The sequence below is a fragment of the Electrophorus electricus genome, chromosome 4, assembly GCF_013358815.1.
Source record: "Electrophorus electricus isolate fEleEle1 chromosome 4, fEleEle1.pri, whole genome shotgun sequence".
Taxonomy (NCBI): Eukaryota; Metazoa; Chordata; class Actinopteri; order Gymnotiformes; family Gymnotidae; genus Electrophorus; species Electrophorus electricus.
Window position 1 is genome coordinate 13,310,727 of NC_049538.1, and position 10,232 is coordinate 13,320,958.

The window sequence follows — 10,232 nt, forward strand, 5'->3', positions numbered from 1 at the left end:
ACAGTACTAGGCTCACTTAAGTTTAATACAAGCACATACAGTGCATATTTAATATTTAACATTATTTAGTAAGAGTGAGCCATCACCAGATTATGCCCAGGGGTAGAATTAACCTATAACAGCCTGTCTGCATTTGTTTGGGTAGAGTGTCTTAAAACGACATTCAACCGAATATTATTATTCATGGCAATTATTGTCATTCTTCAGGGATACAAGGACTCAAGCTGGAGTAAAGGGTGTATGTAAAAACAATAAAAATAAAACATTTGGTTAAAATGATCAAGTACTGAGTAAAAAAAAGTAAAAACTTTTTAGTTTGTTCAAACTGTTCTACTTTATTGTCTAAAATGATAGCGTTCAAAAGATATGAGTATAAGCAAAGCAGACCGCAAGCTATCATAAAGAGAACATAACAAATTATTCAAGATATTCAAATTCAGAGAGTTCCCTAAAGTATGTTTGCATATAGCTGTAACATGGAGTGAGGAGAGGCAGGACACAGTTGGTGAGCTGAGTGGCATTAATTAGATGCAAATCCAAACTCATTATACAGATGGGTAGCTGGGAGACAAACAAAACCAAAGTGAAACGAAAATATAACAAGAGATATGAACACCAAGCATAGATTTAACAAGAGATTTACAAACAACAAGGCAAATCTCAGAGATGGTTACAAACAACTATAGACAGACAAACTAGAAATATATACACACATATGGGGATACAGATAACAAAAGGGTCTGGTGGAGGCAGAAACAGAACTAAAACAAAACCTCATGACATTTAGCTCCATGGGAACTGCAATGCTGAAGGAGGAAACCATGACAGAACATCCCCCGCCTACCACCCCCCAACATGTGGCTCTCAATACGTGTTCGGGGGATCCCAGGCATCGAGGCAGTATGCAGTCGGCCTGGGGTACCAACAGGAGTATAGCAGGAAACAAGACCTTGGAAGAACAAACATAAGTATGAGACAGGTCCAGGAGCAGGGTCAGTGTCTGAGATGGGAGCAGGAGCAGGAGCATGGTATTTACTTGGTATTGGAAATGGTATAGGTGTTAAAAAACATATATATGCATTTAGATTCCGTAGATTTATTTTTTATAGCGCAGGGTGCATCTAGGGACATAGAGGGCCAAAATCCAGCACAAGACCCAGCTACATCTGAAAATCGCTGTTCACTTATTTGTTGTTAATGTTGTCAAAATACTGCAAGATATTTTGATATTTGCATTAAAAAAAAGATCTATGTGAATTTTAAAAGCTAACAGGTGCTTTAATTTACCTCAGCACGCCAAATCAAACCTCGGGAATGCATTTTAGTGGGATTTATTGTTTCGTCATGGCATCAAATCAAGTATTGAGAGTAGAACTTTAGTGTGGTAGTTATGTTGGCATCACTATTATTTTACTGTAAGCTTCATACAATTTAAATTCTGATCAATTCAAGGTAGCTTTATTGGCATGACTATACCATGTACAATTTTGCCAAAGCAAATCATTTTGAAATAAACATGATGATTGTCATGTTTATTGTCAAGTAACAAAATTGTAATAAAAGTAACAAAAATTTAAAATGAATAAATAAATTAATAAGAACAAATTCACTGATGATGTATTTTGAGAATTTACTGATGACTTACTGAGAATTACTGATGTCTTATTTTGAGAAATGTTTTGTCATGCTTCTGATTTGGATGTGAGAGTTGTTGATTTTGGTTTCATAAGATGTGATCAGTTCTTATCCATATAAGCAGTTTAACCATGCAAATTAGAGACTTAGAGACTTTTTTGAGAAATTTCTCACTCACAATCTCCATACTACTGACAAACAGCTTCCTACCTTGGCTAACTGTGTAGATTCATCACCTAACCTGCTGCACATGCTTTTCAGCTCTGTCCCTCTGCCTAGCCAATCGGTACTTTTTTTGGTGTCCAAGCTCTCATAAAACTCTTCATGCACGTTTTCCTTACCCTTCACCATGTCCCTTTGCACCTTACAGTCTCCCTGTATTCCTTTATACTTTCCTCATCTCTCTGGTTATCCCACTTCTTCTTTTCCAGCCTCTTCCTCTGTATGCTTTCCTGTACTTCATCATTCCACCACCAAGTCTCTCTGTTTTAATCCCTCTGTCCATATGACACATCAAATACTTTCCCCTTCACCATTCTGCAGTAGCTCAGTCAATCAGCAATTCTTCTCTACCACTCACTGCCGGTCTTATCTCCTTCCTGAACTCCACACAGCAGTTTTACTTCCTCAGCTTCCATTTGAGCCTTGTCCCTTCCTTTCCTCTTCTTTGTCTCTGAAGGCATCCTACAAATTGCCATCCAATGGTGCCTAGTTTTGTTTTACTCTGATCTCTCTTAGGGTGCCCCTTCTGCCCTCCATCTCTTACCTCCACCCTCCACCTCCACCTCTCTCTCTGCTTCAGACATGCCTTCTCTTGTGACCTATAGCTGCTGCTGGCCAACAGTGCCAGTCACAGTTGTTGGTAACCAATTGTAACATTTGCTGCTGTAACATTGTTTACAGGCTCAAATCTGGTATAAAATGCACTCAGTTCATCAGGGATAGACGTACAGCAACTGTGAATGCACAAGACTGCAGTTTATAGACCAACATTGTGAAACTTGGTAATACCTTTCCACAATACTTGTCCACGACCCTTGATTCCTGGCAGATTGTTGCTTGCAGAGGGAATTAGATGAAAGACTGTGGTTATACAAGACTTCCTAAAGAGCCATTATGCCAGCTGAATTGAATGGCATATTTCAGCTGACACCTAATTTCCTTAACCGGTGAGAGAACAGGCCAATATCATAATGCAATTTTCAGAGATATCTTGTTTCCCAAATGTTACTAGAGTGCTTGGAGCAGTTGACCACATTCATAATGGTATAATGCCAATTTGACAGCAGCTAACCTCTTAGGTGCTGGCTCATTACCCCATTATGTAACCCGGATAGAAGAGACGCTAAAATGATGCACCTGTGCTTTTGCATTCTGTTGTGGACAACACCACTGGGCTTCTAAAGGGAAGAAGAAATTGTCTGAATACCTTGGGTGGGAGACTGCAATTCAGCCAGAAAATGTCTAATGGAGTTTAGGCTTTCCCCACCAGTCACAATGCTTTTGCAAAGCGAGTTGCTTCTTTCCATAAACCTTTAAATCTGACCACTTTTTTACACAGTAAAAAAGCAGATAAATGCTGTCACTCAAACTTGTGTTTATTGGTGGAGCCACTGCTATAGCCACCAAACAACACAAGATATAAGTGTGGTTATTTCTAAAACCTACAATGCTAATATAGTTAGCCAGTATTAGAAGCTGTTGCACCCAAAACCATTCAGAAATAAATGCCCATGTTTTAATTTTCTTGTTTCACATGACCATTTTCTTCAAATGACAAAATGACCATCTGAATCATAAAAATGTATTACTTTGTAGTAATTTGTATAGTCCATATTAAAAATTAAAGTTGAAAGTGGAACTTAATTATTTAAACTGGATGTGCAGGCAGATCGCAGCCGCGTTTTTGCTTGCCGACCCTTAACCCACGATACACACCTAGCAACATGGGCAAGATAATGATCATTACCATAATATCTTTATTTAACGAATTTACTCATAAAATAAAAGTAAATTGTCTGGACTTGTCTGGACTCTGCACTCACTAAGACCAGTTTGTTAGTTTGCTGAGTCATTTTAGAAAGTGACCATATTGATTATTCCCTCTCGCAACTAATTCATCTTGTTTTGTCATTCTTAATGTGGTAATCTCTTTCTCTCTCAGATTCTGATAATCTGCCACAGATTACATCAATTCCTGCTAGTATGGTGCCTTATACACTGTCCCTTAGGGTTCATATTATCTCACCAAACCCATTTCTAAAGCTGACTCAAACTGCTCCCTGGAGCCACTGACTTACCTCAACACAGCACAGACAGGGGCAATGGTAAGGCATGCTCATATGTGTGTGCACTTGTGTGTATGTTTGTTGTGTATGTTCTTGCTACGGTAAAGAGGCAGGAGATTGCTCGTGCTGTTGTTTCAAAATGTGTTAAAATTCTTCCTTCGCAGCCATCTAGGTGAGGCTCTCTCTTGGTCACAGGTTTGACAAGGATGTGGAGCTCCTCTTTTATTACCAGAATGCCCATCAGCCCACTGCCATTGTGGAGGCAGGACTACTGGATGCCCAATTAGATAAGTTTTCATCAACATTTAAGTGGTTTTGGTCAGTTGTAGTCCAGTAGTCAGAAACCTTGCCTCTGACATAATATGTTTGATCCCATCTTATTTTTTTATTTTGTTTTCCATGTATGTAAAGCCTGAGAATGTACATGTGTAACCAGATTGCCTGAACAGTTTGAGTTCATTTAACCTTGTAAGTCAGCAAATTGTGAAATGCAGATTGCTATTTCCATGAGAAAGCTAGTTTTACTAAGCTTGAGGGCTTTTTTTGGAAAGTTTGTTTTCCTGATGGCTCAGTCTGGTATTATGGAAGTGTCATCACTCAGAATTGCCCAGGTAGAATTTGGCTTTCATTGAAAACTATTAGTTGATCTTTAATATGACAGTAGATATGTTGACAAGCTAGTAACCAAAGTGCATATTAGCCAAAGTAGGCTTCCTTGGATGTTCTCCCCTTGAAAATGTTGCTGTTGAACTTTGATGGTTCATTTCTGGATGTTCTGTAGGAGACCCTCCTGCTGCTATTGAAGAGCCTTTGGGCTGCTACTTTAACATCTACAGTTTTGGCTCCACCTTCCAGTCCTTTTACACATGAGTCCTCTGCTGTTGTGTGGGTCATCAGGAACCTTAACTCTGTTATAGCTCTACTTATGTGGACACAGTTCAAATGTAGAAATAAGGCATAAGACCATAGAGCAGGCATGTGTTGGTGCGGCAGAAATGTATGTAATTTTGCTGACTAGAGCAAATTAAAGTTTGGGTTATATTGAACACATAATCACATTCATAATCAGCAGGTATGATTAGGCATTCTGCCCTAATATCAAATCAGATTAATGCCTCTCATTCTGTTTAAAAGCCAAAATAGTGCAATGAAATTTTCTTATACCAGCGAGCATGCAGGAATGGCAGTGCCAAAAAAATCACAGATGAAGAAACAGACATACAACAACAACAATAATAATAAAAATATTTTCTTTTTATAATAATTTGTATTATACCAACAATAATTATGATGCTATATATTGTTATAATTGTATTATTATTTACTGTGATGAGAACAAAATAAATATATTCTTAATTGTGAAATGACTAAATTAAATGTCAACACTATGATTTACATATAATAATCATAAATGAATAGTTTTTACTTACAAAAATACAAAATTAAATCAGTTGTATTTAGTTAGCAATTGGGAGACATTTTGTGTGGGTGATTGTTCCTGCTGTAAGAAATTGGACACATCTTTATATGCCTGCTTGACATCAGGAAAACACAGTGTTGCACTTGTGCTTGTAAAAAGAGCAGGTTCATCATGGTGGTAGCGCAAGCGCTGGTTGAAGCCCAAATGGGTCTAAACCGAACGCTGCATCGGCAAATTTTGAATGTCACACTCCCAGTTATGCCATTTTACGCGTCTTGTTGCAGGCACATGCATTTTTGTCCACCAAATTAACAAATGGTAATAAATGTATGAGCTACCTACAAAATTAGTCAAATGCAGCGTAAGGAAGCTTTAATGCCCGGTTCTTTATTCAGAATTACATTTGACCTAACTGATTTGAAAAAGTGTTCAATTGCCTATTGATTTTATTCTAGTCAGAATGTGGACACATGAGACAATGGAAGGGCCACTGAAGAAAGTGGAGGCTATGAAGGCGAATATGGGAGCAGTTTCTGAGACCACTGGAGCACATTTATAGTCAAGCTTACATTCCTAATCATCCCAGCCAGGTAACACCCTCTTCATCCACTGCTACAAGAACAGAGAAACAAGCTAACTGTCTGAATTAAATTTCACTATAAGTCTTTGGTCTCCAAAATTGAATGTACGTATTGAAAGCAATTTCAAAATAAGCTTTAAAACTATAGCTTGTTTATATTATCTGGGAGGAGGCACTTTGTGGAAGACCTGCTGAATATTTATCCTGTACAAGTTGTTTGTTTTCATGGACGGAACACCAAAGAGGTCCTAAACCTGGTGAGAGCCTACTCTAGGGGTCAGCTTATCAACTCTCAAACATACAACACCATGGAGGTTCAGTGGTCTGTGGTTTCCTGCAGATGGCAGTATATGCTAACAAGTTTAGATTTGTTCACTTCCTGTCCAGATGATTCACCTTTGGCATTAGGCCATAAGCCAGCACTGCACTCATTGCAGGAATGGCCAAAGAAACCTCTGGCCTTGCCCAGTTCAACAATGGGAATAACAGACTCCAGCTCAAAGTAAGACAAGGCATGTGTATCTAATTTTAATCTGGCCTGTCTGTCTGTCCTTTCAAGTGATTCAGTCCCTCAGTTTGGCCCTGCAGCCCATGGTTGTTAATATCTCAGTAAACTGGAACCTTCCAGAGGGTGTGTCAGTCACAGCTTTGTCTCCGCCCCTTAGTGCTCTCTTCCAGGGTCAAAGGGCACTGCTGTATGCTCAGATCACAGGATAGGTGAGAGAGCTTAGATTTCAGATCTTTTATAATTTCACATTTATATTTTACTATGATATCTCTTTCAAACATAGATTAATTTTTTTTAATGATTTCAGATCTGTTATAATTTCACATCTATATTTTACTATGATATAATTTTATCTCTTTCAAACAGATTAATTTAAAAAAAATAAAAACATACATTTAACTTCAAATGCAACAGTGTAAGTTTTACTTTTTTCTTTCTAACATATACAGTGCCTTGCAAATTGATTAAACCCCTTTAAAAGTAATCAGAATTGCCTGGATTACAAATGATTTACCGATTATTCCAGACATTATTTTAATTGCAAATGAATATGTTGATTAATACATTTTTCAAATTCATTATTTGTCATCAGATCTTTAAAATAAATCAAAAACTGGAAAAGCTGCAGAAATATGCAACCCCTTCCTACTAATATTTGGTATAACAACCTTCTGCTGCAATAACAGCTTTATGTTTTTGCCATATGTTTCTGTCAGCTTTGCAGAATGTTTGGGTGGAATTTTCACGCATTATTTCCTTCAGGTTTATTCAGGTTGGTTGGATGATGGTTATGGACATATTGTGGACATCACTGGATTGAGACCTGTACTTTGAATTGACCACTGTAGAATATTCACTTTTTTGTTGTTCAACCACTCTTGTGATACTTTGGACTTGTGCTTGGGATCACTGTCTTCCTGAAAAGAAAATACTCAAACATTATTTATTCACTGGGATCTCCAAACACTTGGACATTATTTAGTAGCCTTTTCCTATCTATAACTTTCTTTTGAATGTTCTTTTCTCTGCATTATCACAACTTTATTTGAGATTTACAGATTGACCAGTGGTACTTCAGTTAAGGTGGTCTTTTATGCAGAAAAGGTGAATGTCTTATCAGTTCACAAGTAGAAGCCAAATGTAAGCAAGTTTTTTTGTTTTTTGTTTTTTGTTACAACAATATCTGCCATCTGTATAAACTTGTAGCTTCCACAGCACGCAGGTTGAATGCAAGGCAATGCAATGCAAGGCAAACAGCATTTATCAGCTCGTCATTTTTGTCAGAATAGTTTCTTATATAAGAGCAGTATCACTTTATAAATTGATTTTGAATGTCTATCTTTTAAAATGAAATACAGCACAAAATATGAAAACATTTGTAATCTAGAAGAATCTTATGACTTTAAGGGGGCTGAAATCTTTTGCAGGCAAAATATTTTAAATTGAATGACCAAGAATTGAAACTAAATATTGAACCTTTAGTGATTAAATTTTATATCTAATACCAATTTTGATTTGTATCTAACTTTCTCCAAATAATCTCTTTAATTTCTTATTGCTCTGGAACCATGAAGGAACTGTCACAGTGCACTACAGTCTGGCAGAGCAACAAGTGACAAACCAATTTAGTTTCTAAACCTGTAGAGAACAAGTGGTAAAATATACACACACACATCATGTCCACCACTAAGCTTTTCCATTAATGACCCTTGCAAGACCAGAATACAGTGATCCCTAATAGCATTCAGACAGTGACATCATCTACGACACTGGTTTTGGGTAGGAAAAACATTCACAGGTGGGATTGATGAGACCAATGAGTGCTTTAATTAACATTAACAAAAAAAAAAAAAGGGGTTGAACAGTAGATTTCTTGTTGCACTCTCTGTGTGCAAGCATGAAGCTGTTCTTTGCTAGTCTCTTTCTCTCCAAACTCAGAAGGAGAGTGTAAGTGGACTATGTTAATGAGCCACAGATGCAGCTCATTTAAAACACCTGCTGACTTGTCACTTGGCAAGCAGTTTGGAGCTTGACGTGGGAAGCATTATGATAACTTTGACTCCTAGTATAAAGTGTTGTAGCTGGACTGGTAGTACCTGCTGGCTTGACTTACTTTGGCATGGATGTAGGCTATACTAACAAGGTACACCCAGTTTTGATCACCTGCTGAATTGCTTTGACAGCCTTTCTGCCTCGAAGACAATGCTCGACTACACTGCTGCTCCACATCACCACTGCTTACTAGATTTAATATAATAAAATATAACAACCCATGATAAAAGAGACAAGTGTTAGAATGTACATTGCACCATAACCAAAAAAGGGCCAATTTATTTTCTTGTTTACTTAAGTTTCCAACTACAAGAGCACTGTACACAGTAAAAGACTCTCGGTAAGACAGCACTGATTAGGGTAACCTGAATGTAGCCTAAAAGCTGTCCTTGGTGTCCCCGTCACTCCTATGCCAAGGTTGCTGTTGAACAGTATGGCTGCTTGTTCTTTGATCCGTTCCCTTGAAGCACAGGGGAGGGAGACCAAGGACCCGCACTTAAGAGAACAGATGGTGGAACTCGGCATGCAGGCAGGACTGGGCAGTGCTTTCACCAACTTCATCGGTGTCCACCGAGACAGCTGGGACTCCTGTTGAAGGGGGTATTGCCAATGGCACAAGGCTGTTCATTCTTTGGCTACATTTGTCGTTCTGTAATCACAGGTAAAGTGCTTTACATCGTGTTGTTGTTTCAGTGTGTCTATTATGTTTAAGCTTTTGAAGCCAAATAGATTTCACACATTACATTCTAAGAGCAATGATCAATAAAGTTTATAAATTTTAATTATTTCATACAGAACTTAATGATTTAGCTACCCCCTGCAAGAATTTCAGCTTGTTAATCTTAGTTAGTTAGTTAGTCCTTGACTGGTCTTAAGCTCTTAAAGATGTACGATATACATACATTGTCCTTTAAAGTGTGTCTGTGTGTGCATGTTTGTGTGTTAGCATTTGTCTGTGCATGTGTTGTGTCTGTACGTGGGCATGTGTGTTAATATTAGATGATCAGCTGCAGAAGTACCCTTTCTTGTAGCTGATACCTTAGCAGAAAGTTGCAGAGTGCTGCGATATGGAGGCTGCGCTTCCGGGGGTGCTCAAGAAGACTGAGGAGGAAGTGGCTGAGCAGATGCCAGACCAAGTTTGCCACTGACACTCAGTAGTTTCAATAGTGCATATAATGAACATGCATGCAAGCAAAGTTTACTAATCAGATGTGATGAATGTAAATGATAAACATGCGTGTACTTGCGTCGTGTGCATGTGTGTGCATGCGACTGTGTGTGTGGGCAGATGGAGAGGGCAGTGTGGGAGCCACTGTCCTGGTTCTGATCTGGCTCTACGGTTTCCAGATGAACTCACAGGAAGAATGGCAGTTTGTGGCCAAGAAGGGCACTTCCTAGATCCATTCTCAGAACGGTAGCATTAAAACTGACCTCCAAACACACCATATAATATTAGTCAATCATAATTCATTCCATATGCAGTAAGGATCTGTTCTCAAAAAGACAGCATTAAAATTCACCTGCAAACATGGAAGTATTTCTGCCATTATTTCTCTCAAAACTTCTAGTCATGGTTTGCGTGTCATCTGCATTCAGTGATAAACATTGGCATGACATAGTTTTGACGGTTGGGATTTTTTGGTCTCATTTTGATGTTACATGTTTCAGTGGGAAGCTTGTCGCAGTGTGTCCAGGCCAGAAATGCTCTGCCTGACCTCCTTCTCTCTCTCAGCTCCTTCTGTCTGTTAC

The 10,232-nt window shown here is 38.4% G+C and overlaps 1 pseudogene; it reads left to right on the forward strand.

Moving 5' to 3' along the window:
* Window positions 1-5,803: 5,803 nt before the first annotated feature.
* Window positions 5,804-9,881, forward strand: LOC113577463 (annotated as a pseudogene).
* Window positions 9,882-10,232: the final 351 nt, after the last annotated feature.